Raw genomic sequence first — 18,654 nt, forward strand, 5'->3', positions numbered from 1 at the left:
TAGATTTACAGTTAAGGGACAGGGAACTGAGGTCCATTAAAAAAAAAACACTCAAAAGTACTGGATGGCAAATATTGCCTATTACTGATCAGTACATCTTGGTCTCCTTCTCAAATTTTCCAAAAAGTCTAATTCATTTTGAAACTTTGATGTATACTTGTGCATCACCGAGGAATCTTGTGGAAATGCAGGTTAAAACTTAGAGGCTCTGCAGTTGGGCATGAGATTTGACATTTTTTAAAATTTATTTTGAACAAGGAATACAACTTCATGCGTTTAATATATACGGATTTGGGAACATGATGCTTCTTCCCCCCTACCTCCCTCCCACCCTTCCTCCTGCCTTTCTTCCTCCTCCCTCTTCCTTTTCCATTCTTATTTTTTACAGTGATCCATTTTCTGTTAATTTTTATACTTGTAAGATTAACCTACACTGAGCAGAGTTCACTGATTAATATGAAGAAAAAGAAGAAGTAAAAACAAAAACAAGCAAACAAGAAAGATATTGTTCCCCCACAATCAAGACAAGGGTTGCTAAAATTCATCAAACCCCAAAGTGTCGGTTTCTCTCCTCTAGAATACATTTTAAGAACTCTACTAGATCAGAGAGACCATATGTTATTTTCTTTTTGTGACTGCCTTGTTTCGCTAGGTATAATGGTTTCCAGTTGCATTCATTTTGTTGCAAATGACAAGATTAAATTTCTCTTTACCGCTGCGTAGTATTCCATAGCGAATATATCCCACAATTTCTTTATCCAGTGTTCAGTTGACGGACATCTGGGTTGAATCCATATTTTAGCTATTGTAAACTGAGATGAAATGAACATGGGGGTACAGACAACCTTTCATATGCTGATTGCATTTCCTTTGGATAAATTCCCAGGAGTGGGATGGCTGAGTCATATGGCAGGTCTATATTCAGGTTTCTGAGGTATCTCCGTACTGTCGTCCACAGTGGCTGGACCAGTTTACATTCCCACCGACAATGGATTAAGGGTCCCTTCTCCCCACATCCTCTCCAGCATTTGTTGTCTATTGATTTCTCTATGAGAGCCATGCTGATTCAGGCTCTCTAGCCATCAGGGAAATGCAAATCAAAACCACAATGAGATATTGCATTGTTAACACGATCCCAGGTGATCCCGTGGCTGATCGTGGGTCCCGGACCCACCCCCTGAGTGGCAAGGATGTGGACTCCAAGGAGTCGGAATCAGTCGCTGTCAGTTCAGAGGACTTGCTGCTGACCGGAGAGTCTCTGCAGAGGGGTTTACCTGGAGCTGCCTTTCTAGTTCTTCCTGGCAGCCCTCTCTCAGGCTTCGCGTGGGGAGCTGCGCCCACCCAGAAGCAGCAGCGGGAAGGTTTACCGGGCGGTGTCGGACTGGGTGCCAGCCCCTCATGCCTCCCGTCCTCCCAGCAAGCTCGCCAAGCGGGCACTGTTAGTACCCTTTATTTCACACGTGGAGAAATGGAGGCTGAGAGAGGTTGGCAGATCCTCCAAGGTTACGAGCTTTTCAGGAGAGTTGAATCCAGGTCCGCTGGACTTCAAGAGACCACGCTTTTAACTGACAGCCCTTTGGCGCTCCAGCTTCCCGTGCTGTGCAGTGCAGGGCCAGAAACCCGACAAATACACCGAACGGAGTCCTCCTGGTTCTTTCTCAGGATCTGTTCTTTGACCCTGCAGGAAAAAGTTCTTTTGGAGAACTCCAAGTCCCCTCGGCTTGTCCAGGTCAGGGGCACGCAGCACTGTTCCGGGGAGAGTCCCAGGGCGAGCCGGCTCGGGCACACAGCGGGCTGCTCCTTATATAACCGCGAGGTGTCCCTCCTCCCGCGCCCCTAGCCCCAGAGCGGATCGCCCAGATCACTCCCCTTGGCCCGCCCGGCAGAGTTCCCGGCGGAGCCGGTGAGGAGGAACGAGCCAGTGCATTTCGCTGGCAGAGCGCTGGGATTCTCTCCACCACGCTCCTGTTCCCTGCCCACTGGGGCTCCGACCCTGGCCCAGCTGCCCCTCTGCTCCGTCCGTTCCTGGCCCTCGGAAGGGCAGAGCGCGGCGCCTGGGGCCCGGGCAGGGGCCAGCGCACAGGGACACGGCGCGGCTGGGACATGTCCACGCAACACCGCCAGGGCTGCAGCGGTCCCCGCGAGGTGAGGACGCGGCGGGACCTGCTGGTGCGGGCGTGGCAGGGGTTCGAGCTGGGGTCGGTGCGGGTGGAGGAACGCTGGAACCTGGCCCTGGCGCGCGAGTCTGGGCTCAGGGGCGCGGGTGGCCGCAGTGCCGGGATCCCCAGTGCAGGGGCCACGTGGTTCCATCGGCTGCCCCTTCTCCCCACTTCCCGGCTTGGCTGTGCAGAGGGCACGGTGGCTCAGGTAGTGAGTGCATCTCTCCAAGAGGGGAAGGCTGGGCGCTGTGCTGGGCTTGGAGCTGGCGGAGAACCCTGACGCTGGGTCCCTGTCCGTTGCTCTGCACCCAGCCCGCGTTCCTGCTTGGGGAGGAGGTAGGCTCGGGCCCACGAGACCTGTCTGCTTTGGCACCCGCTGGGTTTCTGGGCTGGAGCCTGCAGAGAAGCGGCTTTGATCTTTATCCCCTGCGATTTGGAGCGCTGGGCTTCCCAAGTATGAGATTCTTGTTTCCAGTGCATTTTTTAACCCGATCCGCTCCTAAGACAGCATAGTGTTTATTTATGTATAAAAAACACACCAGCCTTCAAAATCTTCATTGGGTTGAACTTAATTCTCAGTTGCTTCTTCTTCTTCTTCTTCTTCTTTTTTTTATTCAAAAGTCAGAGTTACACAGAGAGAGGAGAGGCAGAGAGAGAGAGAGGTCTTCCATTCGATGGTTCACTCCCCAACTGGCCACGACAGCGGGAGCTGAGCCGATCTGAAGCCAGGAGCCAGGTGCTTCTTCCAGGTCTCCCATGCAGGTGCAGGGGCCCAAGGACTTGGGCCATCTTGTACTGCTTTCCCAGGCCATAGCAGAGAGCTGGATCAGAAGTGGAGCAGCTGGGTCTCGAACCGGTGGCCATATGGGATGCCAGCGCTTCAGGCCAGGGCTTTAACTCTGCGCCACAGCGCCAGCCCCATCTCAGTCGCTTCTTGTCCAAGAAAAGCAGGGATACCCATGCTTTGGACTCGGAGGAATGCATGCACTGCAGAATTTGAAAGCAATTCCAGCATATCCTGGGGGCTTTTTGGTTAATCTTGTTTTCACAACTCTGCATTCTAAGCCTCTTCACTGTTTTCTTTTTCTTTTTTTTTTTTTTTTTTAACATCGAGTCTGGTGTGTCCTGCTAGGACGCTGATCAAATGCTGCCATTTTGAAGAACCTCTAAGTCTGTCATCCCAGTCGGTTCTTTATGTAAAGGTGGGCTCTGCGGTGGCACAGCCCGATTAGCCCACGGAGAAAATCTTCAGGCCTGCCACATTTGGAAACATGCTATCTCCACAGGTATCCGAGACTACTAGCTTTTAAAACCAGCAGCCGTGTCCCCGAATCACTTGTCACAGTCCAATAAACATCATTAGCACTAGGGTCAATGATGTCACACCCTCCCTTGGTGTCCAACCTGTTTCTGTTGCAGAATGGATGGGGAGGAGTGGTGACTAGTGACCGGACTTGATCCCTTGTGATCACAGGGCCTTAGAAACTGTAAAGGGCGGTAGGGATCATCTGCTGTATTTAAATCCTTCACCTTACAGCACAGGAAGCTCGGGTCTGGCTAAATTCACACTGTGAACTGGTGTTGGAAGCAACTCTGGAATCTAGGCCTTCTGTTTTCCACCTAGTTCAGTTTTCTTTCTTTCCTTGCTTTATTCCTTCCTTCCTTCTTTTCTGATTTATTTATTTATCTAAAAGGTTGAGTTACAGAGAGAGGGAGATATGAACGTACACACACACACACACGCACACACACAGACCTTCCATCTACTGCTTCACTCCCCAAATGGCCACAACAGGGCCAGGAGCCTGGAACTCCAGCTGGGTCTCCCATGTGGATGCAGGGGCCCAAGCATTTGGCCATCTTCCTCTGCTTTCCTAGGTGTGTTATCAGGGAGCTGGATCAGAAGTGAGCAACCAGGACTCAAACCAGTGCCATGTGGGATGCTGACATTAGGCAGTGGCTTAATCCACTGTGCCAGAATGCCAGCCCCTAGTTCAGTTTTCAAGACATATTGCTTGCCAAGTTTTTTTTTTTTTTTTTTGACAGGCAGAGTGGACAGTAGAGGGAGACAGAGAGAAAGGTCTTCCTTTTTGCCGTTGGTTCACCCTCCAATGGCCGCTGCAGCCGGCACATCGTGCTGATCCAAAGCCAGGAGCAAGGTGCTTCTCCTGGTCTCCCATGGGGTGCAGGGCCCAAGCACTTGGGCCATCCTCCACTGCACTCCCTGGCCACAGCAGAGAGCTGGCCTGGAAGAGGGGTAACCGGGACAGGATCGGTGCCCTGACTGGGACTAGAACCTGGTGTGCTGGCGCCGCAAGGCAGAGGATTAGCCTACTGAGCCGCGGTGCCGGCTTTTTGTTTTGTTTTTAATTAATTTATTTGAAAGAGAGAGAGGGAGGGAGGGAGAACAAATCTCTACACCACTGGTTTGTTCCTCTAATGCTGTCATAGAATAGCTGGGGCTGGGTTAAGCTGAAGCCAGTAGCTGGAAACTCCATCTAGGTCTGTCATGTGGGTGATAGGAATTTGACCACTTGTGCTATCCCTTGCTGTACCAACTCAACTTGAGCCACCATCTACTGCCTCCTGTGATGCATATTAGCAGGAAGCTGGAATTGGAAGTGGAGCCTGGACTTGAACACAGGCACTCTGATATGGCATATGGGCATCCCAGGCAGCACCTTTACCAGCATGCCAAAAATCTGTCCTGTTTCCAGAATCACTAATTAGGGACAGTGTTGTGGCATAGCGTGTGAAGCCACTGCCTGCCATTGTGACGCCCTATATGGGCACTGGTTTGTGTCCCTGGCTGCTTCACTTTCAATCCAGCTCCCTGCTAATGGCCTGGGAAAAGCAGGAGAAAATGGCTTAAGTGTCTGGGCCACTGCCACCCATGTGGGAGACCTGGAAGAAGTTCCTGGCTCCTAGCTTCAGCCTGGCCAAATACTGGCCATTGCAGCCATCTGGGGAGGGGAGCAGTTGATGGAAGATCTCTGTCTCTTCTCTCTAACTCTGACTTCAAGTTTATTAATTAATTAATTTTAAATAAATCACTAATCATATAATTTTCTTCCTCTTATTTTTTCTGAGATCAGACGAGATTGGGCGCGTTCAGGTTGGTATGGCCGTAGACTTTACTCTTATTTTTTATTTCTTAAAAAAAAACCGGTTAGGGTTCTGAAATAGATGAGAGAGATGGAATTAGCCAAGCTGCCTTTGAAATACAATTTCTAAAAATAGAAATCTCTAATTTTAAATAATATGTTAAATTCTTCTTATATGAAGATGGATATGCAGATGCATTGCAGATGAACCCCCAGAAGAAGAAAAGTAATCAGAATGGATGGGAAGTCCACCCCTATCTATCACCAGTCTCTGCTGGTTCTCTGCTCTCCATGCCACATGGTGACTACACAGAGTGAAATACATATGTGCTGGGGTTTTGGAGCAGGCTTGGGGGACGTGGATTATATGAGGACCAACTGTTTATTGTGATTAACACCATGGCCTGTAACAGAGCTAAGAAAGGAATTTTAAACTGCCTTGCCCAGCGTTTTAGCATTTTTAATATTTAAATTTTTTTTTCCAATTTAGGTAAATATAATAAGTGCCTCCAATGTGCCCAGTGCTGTTCTGGGCTTTTGAGATGTGTCAATGAACAGAATAAGGAACTTTGATCCTGTGGCACTGAAGTTACAACTCATTCATTAAAAATTTCCCAGGATTTTGTTAGATGACTTGAGGAGAATTTCAGTTTTGCTTATATTAGGGAAATGGACATACACATTCCAACTGTCCCTTCCAGTGCCATTGTTCTGATTGTACAATTGCAACACACGGGGACATGCATTCAGATGACATTACTGTGACTTAATAAACTAACGTTTTTCTGAACAGGAATGATAGTTCTCCTATTTGGTGACTTAATGTATATTCATTTAAAGTACATGAATGCCATTTTCTTTATTGTGGGGATGACATTGTGGTAACTTTAAACGCAATGAAGCACTGGAGGATTAGTTTTCTCCTGTGTGTTAGTGCTACCTTGTTAGTGTGGTGACTATAATTGCATTAGTTTGTGAGATACAGCCTTTTACTTATTTATGAAGACAGTGTTTTTATTTCATCTCATTTTACATTCCCCCCCCTCACTCTCCTCCATATTCACGGGCTGGACTGTGTTGTGCCTTATTGGTAAATCTGTTACCCTGGTACTTTTTCTTTTAATCAGACGTTCCAATTCTAAGTATTCTTTAATTCTCTCAATTGCCTTTTCTTCTAAATGGCGTGGTTTGCAAGCTCAGACATGTTTGCTGTTTTTAACAAAGGCTTATCAAAATGAACTTGGCAGTTTTTCAGTTGTATACAGCCAAAAAAAAAAAAAAAGTATTCAGTGCAGCTTTTGGTGGTGTTTATGCATTCCTTACCTAACCAATAGTTTGCTTTTAAAAAATCACTAATTTGGAAGTTATTTTCTTGTGTATACTTTTCTAATAGAGCTGAAACTCACCTATTAAAGTGGTACAAGAATTTGACAAAAACCAAGGCTACAGCTGAAAGTATTAGGGGATTTCAAGCACAAAGAATTTATTTTATTTTTATGTTTGCTTTTATTTATTTTGTTTTTTAAAGGATTTTATTTATTTATTTGAGACCCAGAGTTACAGACAGACAGAGGGAGAGACAGAGACAAAGGTCTTCCACAGAAAGGTCTTCCATCTGCTGGTTCACTCCCCAAATGGCCACAATGACCTGAGCTGAGCCGATCCAAAGCCAGGAGCCAGGAGCTTCCTCCAGGTCTGCCACATGGGTGCAGGGGCCAAGCACTTGGGCCATCCTCTACTGCTTTCTCGGGCCATAGCAGAGAGCTGGATCTGAAGTGGAGCAGCCAGGACGCCAACCAACACCCATATGGGATGCTGGCATTGCAAGTCGAGGCTTAGCCTACCATGCCCCAGTGCCGGCTCCTTTATCTTTGTTTTTAACTTGCTCTATATCAAAGGACATCAGGAAGTGTCATTATCTAGAACATTGTCTGATTGAAACTGGCCTCTGTTAAACACGTGAAGAGTCACAATTTCTGATGCCTGCTAGGCACCCAGAGTAGTTGATTTTTTCTTCATTCACCCACCACTTTGTCCCTAAGGTACGCATTCCTCCCCGTTTGACTGCACACTGCTGTGTTGGGTGTGTTGCCGCTGCTAGGTAGGAGGAGGCATAGCATTAATTAGTTACTTAATGTGTTCAGCCACTTGTTAATAAATATATTTATCAAATTCTCCTTATTGAAGATTTATGTAAAGATGAGTAATTTGGAAATTAAAAGGAAAGGGAGAAGAGTGCAGTTACTGTGAGGAGTCAGGTCTGGGGAGGATTTGACAGAGGCAGCGATACTGAGCGGTTCCTAGGAAGATGGGCAGCCCCCGGGATAGCTTTTGCAGGGCACACAGATACACCAGCCATCTTTGTGCAGGCACACATCTTGCTTCTTTTTGAATACATGGAAGACTTCCTTTTGGAGATCAGTTCAGGCTGTATCAGACTGTGTACTGGACACTTATCACTTCTGCACCCTTCTGCATCACTCCCCCTGTCCTGTGTGATGGAGTTCTCACCAACACCAAAGCAATTCATTGGGTGAACCAATGCTCTCCTTCCCTCACCCTGAGTGCTGGCGGTAGCTCAGAGCACAGAGACCACTGTGGGCAATAGTTGGATCATAACACCTGGGTATAATTTGCTCTTACCAGCTCAGGTACATGTCTATAGTGGCATCTGATCACAATCTTGTTTAGGTCAATTGGACTTGATATTATAATCTTGTAATTTCATTAAATAAGCTTTGCCATAAAATGTGCCAAAAAAGAATTTTGTTTCTATGAAAAGCAAGTTGATTTCCAGGTAAACTCATAAAAGGAAACCAAGATAAAAAAGCAGTATCGAGGGCAAGCGTTTGGCACAGTGATTAAGATGCTGCTTGGGACATCCACCTCTCCTATCAGAGTGCCTGGTTCAAGTCCTGGTTCCTCTATGACCCAGCTTCCTGCTAATGTGCAACCTGAGACACAGCAGATGGTAACTCAGGTACTTGGGTTCCTACTACCCCATGGGACACCTGGATTGAGTTCTGGGCTCCTGACTTGGGCTTGGCCCAGCCCTGACTATTGCATTGCAGGCATTTGGAGAGTTAATCTGCATTTGGAAGATATTCTCTCTCTCTCTCTCTCTCTCTCTCTCTCTGTCTCTCTTTCTTTCTCTCTCTCCTCCCCCTTCAAATAAAATGAAAATAAATAAAAAAAAAATTTTAAAGTCCTACAGTATCAATACGTGTTGAGACATAGAGGAAACTTGAAAATGTTATGCTAAATGAAAAAGAGCCAGATCAGAAAGGACACATAGCATGTAATTTCATTTGTATGAAGTAGGCAAATCCATATAGACAGAAACCAGATTAGTGGTTGCCAGGAGATGGAAGTAGGGAGAACTGAGAGCAACTGATGATGGATCTGGGGTTTCTTTCTGGGGTGATGGCTGTGTTCTGGAATTACATTTTGGTGATGATTGCACTGTGTTGCAATTATTCTAAAAGCTGCTGAATTGTACACTGTAAAATGATTAAAATAGTGAAGTTTATGTTATATCAATTTTATGTCAAATTTAAAAAGCCGCATGAACAAACTACTGCTAAGTTGTGGTATATAGACAGCTGTAAAAGTCTAGAAAAATACAGTAAAAGTGCTGGGAAATATTTTGCATTCAGGTTTTGGTTTTGTTGTTGTTGTTGTTGTTAAAGCTTCATTAGATCTTGCTCTATTTTAAAATTTTATTTATTTATTTATTTGAGAGGCAGAGAAAGAGACACAAATAGGCAGACAGACAGCTCTCATTCACTGATTCACTCCCCTAAGTGCCTCCAGCAGCCAGGACTGGGTCAAGTTGAAGCCAGGAGTCTGGAATCCAATCCAGGTTCCCATGCTGGTAGGCTCCCAAATAATCTAGCCATCATCTGCTGTGTCCCAGGGTGCACATTCGCAGGAAGCTGGAGTTGGGTGTGGGGGTGGCACTTGAATCCAGGACTCTGATATTGGATATGAGCTTTCCTCGTGAGGTGTTAACCACTAAGCCAAATGCCACCCCTCTTCTGCTTCTAAGGAAAGGAAGCAGGAAATCTGAGTGTGATTTAACCAAGAAAGGTGACTGACTTCTAATTGCCTTAGTGAAGACAGCTTCTAATGTTTTGATTTCTAGGGGTACCCGTATGTCTTGCAAATAGCTCCTTTTTCTGGGTGTGGAAAAGAGCTCTTGTTTCTGAGCCTCTAATAGAATTAGTCACTTGAAATTGGAGGGAAGTCCCGAACCTAGTTTTAAAACTTCCAAATTACTGTAAATCAGCACCCATGTCCCCCAGATTCTGCCTATGGCTCTCTGTTAATAAATGAAAACAGAAGAGTAAGACAAAATGTTAGGTACACTAATACTTGAAATTTATCACAAAACATTTGTAGACTATAATTTTTCAAAATATTCATGAGCAGAATATACCATTTTATAGTTTACTTGACATATTATAAACTAAGAGCTTATTTTGGGGCCAAATGGCATTGTTTTGTAATTTATTTTGCCTGATGAAATGCTTTCTGTGGAAATGAACTCATATTTATATATTGAAAGCAGTTGTATTTCTCAAAATGGCAATTTCAGCTTTTTGAATCAATAACTTCAAAACAACCACATTTGTGTTCGATCAGAAAAGCATCAGAAAACCAAAGGCTGAAACTCACAACAAGGTTGAATCAGCTTTCAGAGAGAATGCAGAAATACTTCTTTGGACAGAGATGGGCAACAAGATAACTTTCAAAAAATCAGCCTCGAGGAGTTGGCGCTGTGGTGTAACAGGTAAAGCTGCCACCTGCAGTGCCGGCACCCCATATGGGTATCGGCTCAGTCCTGGCTGATCCACTTCTGATCCAGCTCTCTTTTGTGGCCTGGGAAAGTGGTAGAAGATGGCCCAATTCCTTGGGCCCCTGCACCCACATGGGAGACTGGGAAGAAGCTCCTGTCTTCAGATTGGCGCAGCTCTAGCCGTTGCAGCCAATTTATTTACTTGGAAGGCAGAGTTACAGAATTACAGAGACAGAAGAGAGAGAAAATGAGAGAATAAGAGAATGAGAGAATCTTCTGTCTGCTGGTTCACTTCCCATATGGCTGCAATGGCCAGGGCTGGGCCATGCCAAAGCCCTGAGACAGGGGCTCCTTCCAGTCTCCCACATGGGTGCAGGGGTGAAGTACTTGGCCATCTTCCTCTGTCTTCCCAGCCACATTAACGGGGAGCAGGATTGGAAGCGGACCAGCCAGGTCTCGATCATAGAGGATGTTGACATTGCAGGTGGAGACAACCACGACGGCCCCAAGGTCAGTTCTTTAAGGCTACCTTGTGAGTTTTATCTCCTGTCAGGGTTGAGAGGCACTGATTCATGTAATAACAGCTTTATGCTTCTTCAGAAAAAATCTTAGTGAAACAAATGGTTGTTATGATATTTTCATCACATATACACAAAGATTAAAAGTGATGTATTTTTCCCCATTTCTTAATTTTTGTAGTATTTTCTCTATATAGAGCCCATTCACTATGTGGGAAACTTTCCCAATAGTTGAGTGAATTTTCACTGACTTTTTTATTTAACTCCCTGAGGAATTCACTAAGCTTATGTTTATACAATGTCAAAACCAGATAAATCAAACTGATATAATTGCAACCAACAAGTTAGTTGACAAACTTGTTTCATGTTTTTGATTATTGTGGCATCATATAGTATATTTGTTGAAGACAATAATCTGACTCTAAAACAGTCTGTTTCCTCTAATGTAACTTATAGCTGTAGCCTTGTTTATCAAGTTTCCTTAAGTAGATTGAGTTGTCAGCTTTATGTGGTGAGATGATTGACATAGGACCTGAAAAAGACTGATTTTTGTGGACTCCTTAGAACTGACCTTACATTTGATGACATTGTGTGTGTGTGTGTGTTTTGAAGATTTACTTATTGGAAAAGTAGAATGACAGGGAGAGATCTTTCATCTGCAGATGCCCACAGTAGCCAGGTCTGGGTCAGAGCAAAGTCAAGGGCCAAAACCGCCATCCTTGTCTCCTATGTGGGTGACTAGAACTAAATACTTGGGTCATCATTCCCTGCCTCCCAGGCACGTTAACAGGAGGCTGGATCTGAAACACAGAGTAGCTGGATTGAACCAAGCACTCTGAGATGGAAAGCATGTGTCCCAAGCAATGACTTAACTTGCTGTACCACAATATATACCTCTGATATTTGTTCTCATTTTTAATACTCATGGAGATTCTCACCTACTAATTAGCTTTCTCCAATTTTATTTTAACTGTTTATTTTTTATTTAAAAAGTGTAAAAATGTATAGAAAACATTTTCATGGATCGTGATCAGCAGTGTTTGAATTGTTTTGCAGTTCTCTGGAAGTTTCAAGGAGCCCATCAGGGGCTGCTCCAGGGCATAAGCAGAGTGGGTGGATAGTGGGAGGGGGTCCAGCTTCCAGCTGAGGGTTCCTTTCTGTTGGCTACTTCTGCAACCTGAACAGATGAGTTATTCTTAATTTTGCATATTGTGTTTCTGAGTCACATTTTGTTTGAACAGAGGGTTTCTTGGCTAAAACAAGTTTGTTAACGACTCGACCACATGTGTTCATGTTCATGAGTTCAGCTGCCCTTTCCTTGCTAGATTTGATTTATGCTCTGGCAACTGCTAATTGTTTGTAGTTGCTCTGTGCATTTGTGTTGAAAAGCCAAGGGAAGACTTCAGTCTAATTTATAACCTTGCTATCTTGGGAACAGAGCCATGAGAGAAGGTTGATATTTAGGCCAAGAAATATAGATTGGGAGCTATCGATGTAGAGGGTGGAATCAAGTCCAATGTTTCCCTTAAGGCAGAGATAGAGAAATGAGATGGATCAAAGATAAAATTCTGGCAGTAGCAGTGCTAGGTTGGGTACTCTTCTCTGTTCTCAAGGTAACCCAGTGTACATTTTGGTCAATGAAGTTAATTTTTCATATTTTTTAAGATTTATTTCATTTATTTGAAAGGTAAAATTACAGAGAGAAAAAAAAAATCTTTCATCTGCTTGTTCATTCCCCAAATGGCCGCAATGGCCAGGGGTGGGCCAGGCCAAAGCTGGGAGCTGGGAGCTTCATCCAACTCTCCCATGTGCATGCAGGGGCCCAAGCACTTGGGCCATCTTCCTCTGCTTTCCCAGGTACACTAGCAGGAAACTGGATCAGAAATGGCAGCAGCCAGGACTTGAACTGGAGCCCATATGTGATGCCAATGTTGCAGGCAGCAGATTAACCAATTATGCCACAATGCTGACCCTTACTTTTCATATTTTAATTTTACATTTCCTTCACATTTGCTTGTGTATACCTGTCAAAGAATGGGAGTATGAGTGCATATCTGAGAAAGGATGGAGATTAGCCCAGTGTGGTCAGAGAAGAGGGAAGTCAGTCAAGGTTTTATTTTTCCTTTGAAAACACTGTACCCAATACAAATCTCTTGGGCCTCTTCTATGGGGGAGACTCCAAAATATTCATGGAAAAATGAAATTAAAAGATAAACTTAGTGCAAAAACTTTTGGAATCTATGCAGAGTTTTTTTGTAGTACACATTTTCCATGAACTTGGGGCCATCTTCCACTCATTTCCCAGGCACATTAGTGGAAAGCTGGGTCAGAAGTGGAGCAGCCAGGTCTCGAACCAGTGCCCATATGGGATGCCACGTCACAGGTGGAGGCTTACCTGCTATGCTACAATGATGACCCCAACAGACAACTTTTTCATATGCTGATTTCATTTTCTTTGAGTAAATTCCCAGGAGTGGGATGACTGGGTCGTATGGTAGATCTGCTTTCAGATTTCTGAGGAATCTCCACTCCACACTGTTTTCCATAGTGGTTGTATGAGTTTACATTCACACAGTGCATTAGAGTATTTTTTCACCACATCCTCGGCAGCATTTGGTATTTTTTGACTTTTGGGTGATAGCCATTCTAACTGGAGAGAGGTGAAACCTCATTGTGGTTTTTATTTGCATTTTCCTGGTGATTAATGATCCTGAACAACTTTTTGTGTGTCTGTTGGCTATTTGTATTGCATTCTTTGAAAAATGTCTTTTCATATCCTTAGTCCGTTTCTTAACTGGATTGCTTATTTTTCTGTTGTTGAGTTTCTTGAACTCTTTATATATTCTTGATATTAATCCTTTATCAGATATATAGTTTGCAAATATTTTTGCCCATTCTGTTGGTTGCCTCTTTACTTTGTTGTTTCCTTTGCTGTACAGAAGCTTCTTAGTTTGATGTAATCCCATTTGTTTATTTTTGCCTTTATTGCCTGTGCTACTAGGGTCTTATCCAAGAAGTCTTTGTCTATGCCAATGTTTTGCAATGTTTCTGCCATGTTTTCCTGTAGTAATTGAATGGTTTTAGGTCTGAGATTTAGATCCCTGATCCTCTGTGAACTGATTTTTATATGAGGTGTAAGGTAGGGGTCTTGTTTCATACTTCTGTATGCAGAGATCCAATTTCTCCAACACCGTTTGTTGAAGAGTATATTTTTTCTCCAGGGAGTGATTTTAGCTTGTTTGTCAAAGATTAGCTGGTTATAGTTGCATGGATTAATTTCTGGGATTTTTAGTCTGTTCCATTGGTAGACGTGTCAATATTAGGGTGTTTTGATTATAACTACCCTGTAATATGTTTTGAAGTCAAGCATTGTAATGCTTCCAGCTCTATTTTTATTGTTTAGGAATTGCTTTAGATATTTGGGGTCTCTTGTGGTTCCATATGAATTTGAATTTTAGGGTCATTTTTTTCTAGATCTGAGAAGAACATCCTTGGTATTTTGATTGGGATTGCATTGAATCTAAATTGCTTTGGGTGGTGTGGACATTTTGATGATATTAATCCTTCCAATCCAGGAACATGAAAGAGTTTTCCATTTTTTGGTGTCTTCCTCTATTTTTTCCTTAATCTTTTGGAATTTTCATTGTAGGGATCTTTCACATCCTTGGTTAACTTTTTTTTTTTTTTGACAGGCAGAGTTAGACAGTGAGAGAGAGAGACAGAGAGAAAGATCTTCCTTCCGTTGGTTCATCCTCCAAATGGCTGCTACGGACGGTGCGCTGCGCTGATCTGAAGCCAGGAGTCAGGTGCTTCATCCTGGTCTCCCATGCGGGTACAGGGCCCAAGGACTTGGGCCATCCTCCACTGCCTTCCCAGGCCATAGCAGAGAGATGGACTAGAAGAGGAACAACTAGGACAGAATCCGGGGCCCCAACTGGGACTAGAACCAGGGGTGCCGATGCCGCAGGTAGAAGATTAGCCTGGTGAGCTGTGGCGCTGGCCCTTGGTTAACTTTAATACCAGGTACTTAATTTTTTTTGTAGCTATCGTGAATGGGCCTGATCTTACAAGCTCTTTCTCAACCATGGCATTGTTTTTGTATACAAAGGATGTTGATTTTTAAGTGTTGATTTTATATCCTGCAACTTTGCCAAACTCACTTGAGTTCCAACAATCTCCAGATCTCCCACATGGATGCAGGGGCCCAAGCACTTGTGCCATCCTCTACTGCCTTCCCAAGCCATTATCAGGGAACTGGATTGGAAGTGGAGCAACTGGGACATGAACTAGTGCCCATATGGGATGCTGGTGCCACAGGTGGCAGCTTTACCTGCTATGCCACAGTGCTGACCCCTTGAGTAATCTTATGATCATTCTTTTGAATTCCTTTTCAGGCATTTTATCAGTCTCTTCATCTTCACATTCTAATATTGAAATGTTGTGTTACTTTTGGGAATTCATAAATTCATATTGTCTCCCTTGTTCATGTTTCTTGTATCTATACATTTATTTTTAGGCATCTATAGAAACAGTTTTTGTTTTTTTTTTCCTGAGGGCAGTTCTCTTTGAAATATGCCTCTGTGGCTTAGTGGAGTGTCTGCTCCTTCAGCAGATACCAGAAGCATGTGCTGAGTCGGGCCAGGGAGCTCTAGCCAGTGCTTGAAGGTAAGGCAAGAGTCTAGAGTGACACCCTATTTTGGCATGGTAGATTTCCTCTGTGGTTGCAGGTGGGGGAATGTATGATTGTGTCTGCTGGCATAATCACAGCCTCACCCCTTCTCTGCCAAGGTGAACCAACTGCCCAGAGTGAGCCCATAGTAGCTACACACTCCACCCACACAGGTACATGAACCACCCAGAGGCTCTGTGAGTTCCTCAGTGTGAGTGTGGAACTGTCTGTGGTGACCCACCATAGGCACTCAGGGAACTCTGAGCCCCTGAAGCCAGACACAGTGATTGCCCAGAGACCCAGCCACATCCCATGCCCTATTGCACCATCACAGAATTCCCACAGTCATAGTGCACAGAGCTCCCACAGTCACAGGAAGCAGGGATCTGCTCGTAGTCCCATGAGAGCTGAGGCATTCCCAGAGCCAGGTGCCTGCCTTATAGGAGTTGGTGCTCCACCTTGGCAGGTTGAGCCTGGGTGCCTTGATAGAGTGGGGGAAGGGGAGGGTTTCACAGGCCTAAGTGGGCATCCTGCCCCTTGCCAACCCTCTAGGCCAGACTCAAAGTCAGAGGGGATTGCAGAATTATCCGTCTGACAGAGAAGGGTGAATGACCACTTGCTATGGGAGTTCAGAACCAGAGGCACTTAGTGTGACCTAGGTTGGCCCAACCATGAACGAAATGTGGAGATTCACGAGGCAGTAGGAGCAGTAAGTACAAAGACACTGAGGTGGGAAGTGCCCCGGGGTGAGAGCACAACCTGATTCTTCAGAGTTTGTGGTGGGGCTGATGTGTGTGAGGGGTTTGTGGGTGGCTAGAGCGTTGGATACCATCGGAGGAGCGGCAGGAGCCAGGGCTTTTAGGATCTTGCAGACCACACTAAGAACGCCTGATTTTGCTTGGGCAACTTTGAAACAGAGGAGCAGGGTGGGAGTGGGGGATTGGTAATAAAATTAGCTTGTGTTTCAGACAGGTATTTCTGAATTGAATTTGAAGGAAGGCCCAAGAAAGTGACCAACTAGAGGTTTGGTGAAGCAGTGCATATGGGAAATACAGTGCATGACTCATGGTAATATTTTTATTTATATTCTTGGTGCTTGGTGCCTTGAAGGACCTGTGATAGAGATATTTGACAGGCAGTTTGGTATTCTAGGTAAGAAATCCAAAGTGTGTATAATGAGCTAATAGACTCTGTTGAAATCAGAAGTTTGGCTCTAATTACCTGTGGGAAAGTGAAAGAATGGAATGAAATAGATCAAAGAATTGAGGAGAATAACCCTCTGTGCTCATGCTATACCCAGGTCATATCTTGCTCATTGCACCTTTCTTTTTTTGCTGGAATCATCTTGCTGTGTGTTGGAGTTTTTAACAGGGCCAACTGTTGCAGAAAGGAAGGCAGAGAAAGAGAGAGAGAGGGGTCTTCCATCTGCTGGTTCACTCCCTTGATGGCCATAACAGCAAGAGCTGGCCCAATCTGAATCCAGGAGCCTGGAGCTTCTTCCAGGTCTCCCACACAGGTACAGGGGCCCAAGGACTTGGGTCATCTTCCACTGCTCTCTCAGGCCATAGCAGAGCGCTGTATCAGAAGTGGAACTGCCAGGACTTGAACCAGCGTCCACATAAGATGCTGACACTGCAGGTGACAGCCTTACCTGCTATGCCACAGCACCGGCCCCGGGAGTGTGTTTTGTTCCCAGTATTACTGCCATTGCACAGTTTCAGAGTACTCCATTCATATGTCTGTGTTGTGTCTACACTGTGAGTACTGCCCTTTTGACCAGTGCTTCAGCTGTTCCTACTTTGTTTATCTGAGCAGCTGTGATGGTATCTGCTATGGTTTGTCTGGTTTGACAAATCATATTGAAACTTAATCCCCATTATGAGATAATGAGAGGTGAGACCTTGGACTGCTGTAGCAGGCCCAGGAGCTGAGTGAGTCCTGGCTTCCAGCCCATCCCTTTGAACCTGCACCACCCCAACTCCTGGTCCTCTCCTGCCAACCTTAATCACAAGTCAGCCTCAGGCCTGCTCATTCCTTCCCTGTCCCACCCCCATCACTGCTGGGGGTGGCTGGGTCCCTGCTACCTACCTCCCACTACAGCTCTAAAGAGAATTTACAAGGAATTGAGTGACCTGGCCCAGGACCCCCACCCCTGCCCCAGCACAGTGTTCAGCAGGTCCTGTTGGAGATGATCTGTTCCCTTGGCAGGCTAATATGGGGCCAAATGACAGTCTCTATCACATTGGAGCATTTTTCTTGACATTTCATTTCCCTCCGGATTACCCTTTCAAACTACCCAAGGTTGCATTTACAGCAAGAATTTACCACCCTGATATTAACAGTAATGGCAGCATTTGTCCTGATATTCTACGGGCACAGTGGTCTCCAGCAATAACTATTTCAAAAGTCCTCTTGTCCATCTTGTTCTCTGTTGTGTGATCCCAATCAATGTGATCCTTTAGTACCTGAGATTGCTTGGATCTACAAAACAGAAAAAAAGTACAACACAACAGCTCGGGAATGAACTCAGAAGTACACAATGTAATTAACAAAACTATTGGATAACCTCTACAAAGAAAGATAAGGGGACTCTGAAATAGTCCTTTTGATTTCCATTTGACTCTATGAGCCCACACCTCATCTTCCCCTCTGCACATGTTTACCTGATTCAGCGTGCTACGTGTTGTACATACTTGGAACAGCAAGCTAGGAATACTGTACTTCAGTACCAACATCGCCTTCTAGCCAGCTCTCCTGGCATAATCTAGGTGTGAGGCTAAAGGCTTTCCTTATTGGCTTAAATTTGACTAATGTCAAGGTGTGAGGGGTGGTGGGTATGGTATGTGGTTGGCTTGAAAAGTTCCACTGATCTGTAGGTTTTAAGTGGAATCTATCTTAACTCACATCAGTTATGAAAGGCAAAGTGAAGAACACGAAGCTGTTTCTGTATTCATTTTATTGTGAAGGACCTAAGTCCTAGGTAAAGTGTTGGCCAGCCAGATTAAACTCTACCCACACCCTGTACTTGAAGGCCTACTTTTACCTGGTCAGCATTTAAGTGGATTGGAGATATTAGTGTGTGAAGTGTGACAAACTTTGTTCCCAACTCTTTTACATCACCCCACCCCTTCAACCTTTCAAAAATTTTCTCTCTCCATATTCCTTGGTTTGTATGTGGTTTCTCAGTTAATACACAATAATAGCTCTTATTTTTCTTATGTTTTCAACTGCTTAGGTCTATTTGGATGTAAGAGTGAAAATGAACTTGGTGGAAGTACTTGTGAATATTTAAGGATCCAGTTGCTCCTCTGGAGCTTGTCCAGTCAAGAATGATTAATCTGTGTAATACACTGATGACTACAGTCGTTACATATTAAAGAAAAGAGAGGTGATACCTTTCAGAGTT

The 18,654-nt window shown here is 44.7% G+C and overlaps 1 protein-coding gene and 1 pseudogene across 1 annotated transcript in view; both read left to right on the forward strand.

The window, feature by feature from the left end:
* The first annotated feature begins 1,830 nt into the window (after positions 1-1,830).
* The window catches only part of SLC16A12 (solute carrier family 16 member 12), a 127,591-nt gene continuing 110,767 nt past the window's right edge, over positions 1,831-18,654 (forward strand). Inside the window, 1 exon segment of the mRNA XM_062214208.1 lies at positions 1,831-2,145. The gene's annotated coding sequence lies outside the window, so the exon portion shown is untranslated.
* On the forward strand, positions 2,104-17,793 carry LOC133775782 (ubiquitin-conjugating enzyme E2 D2-like; annotated as a pseudogene).

This window comes from Lepus europaeus, chromosome 17 (assembly GCF_033115175.1).
Source record: "Lepus europaeus isolate LE1 chromosome 17, mLepTim1.pri, whole genome shotgun sequence".
In the NCBI taxonomy this organism is placed as follows: domain Eukaryota; kingdom Metazoa; phylum Chordata; class Mammalia; order Lagomorpha; family Leporidae; genus Lepus; species Lepus europaeus.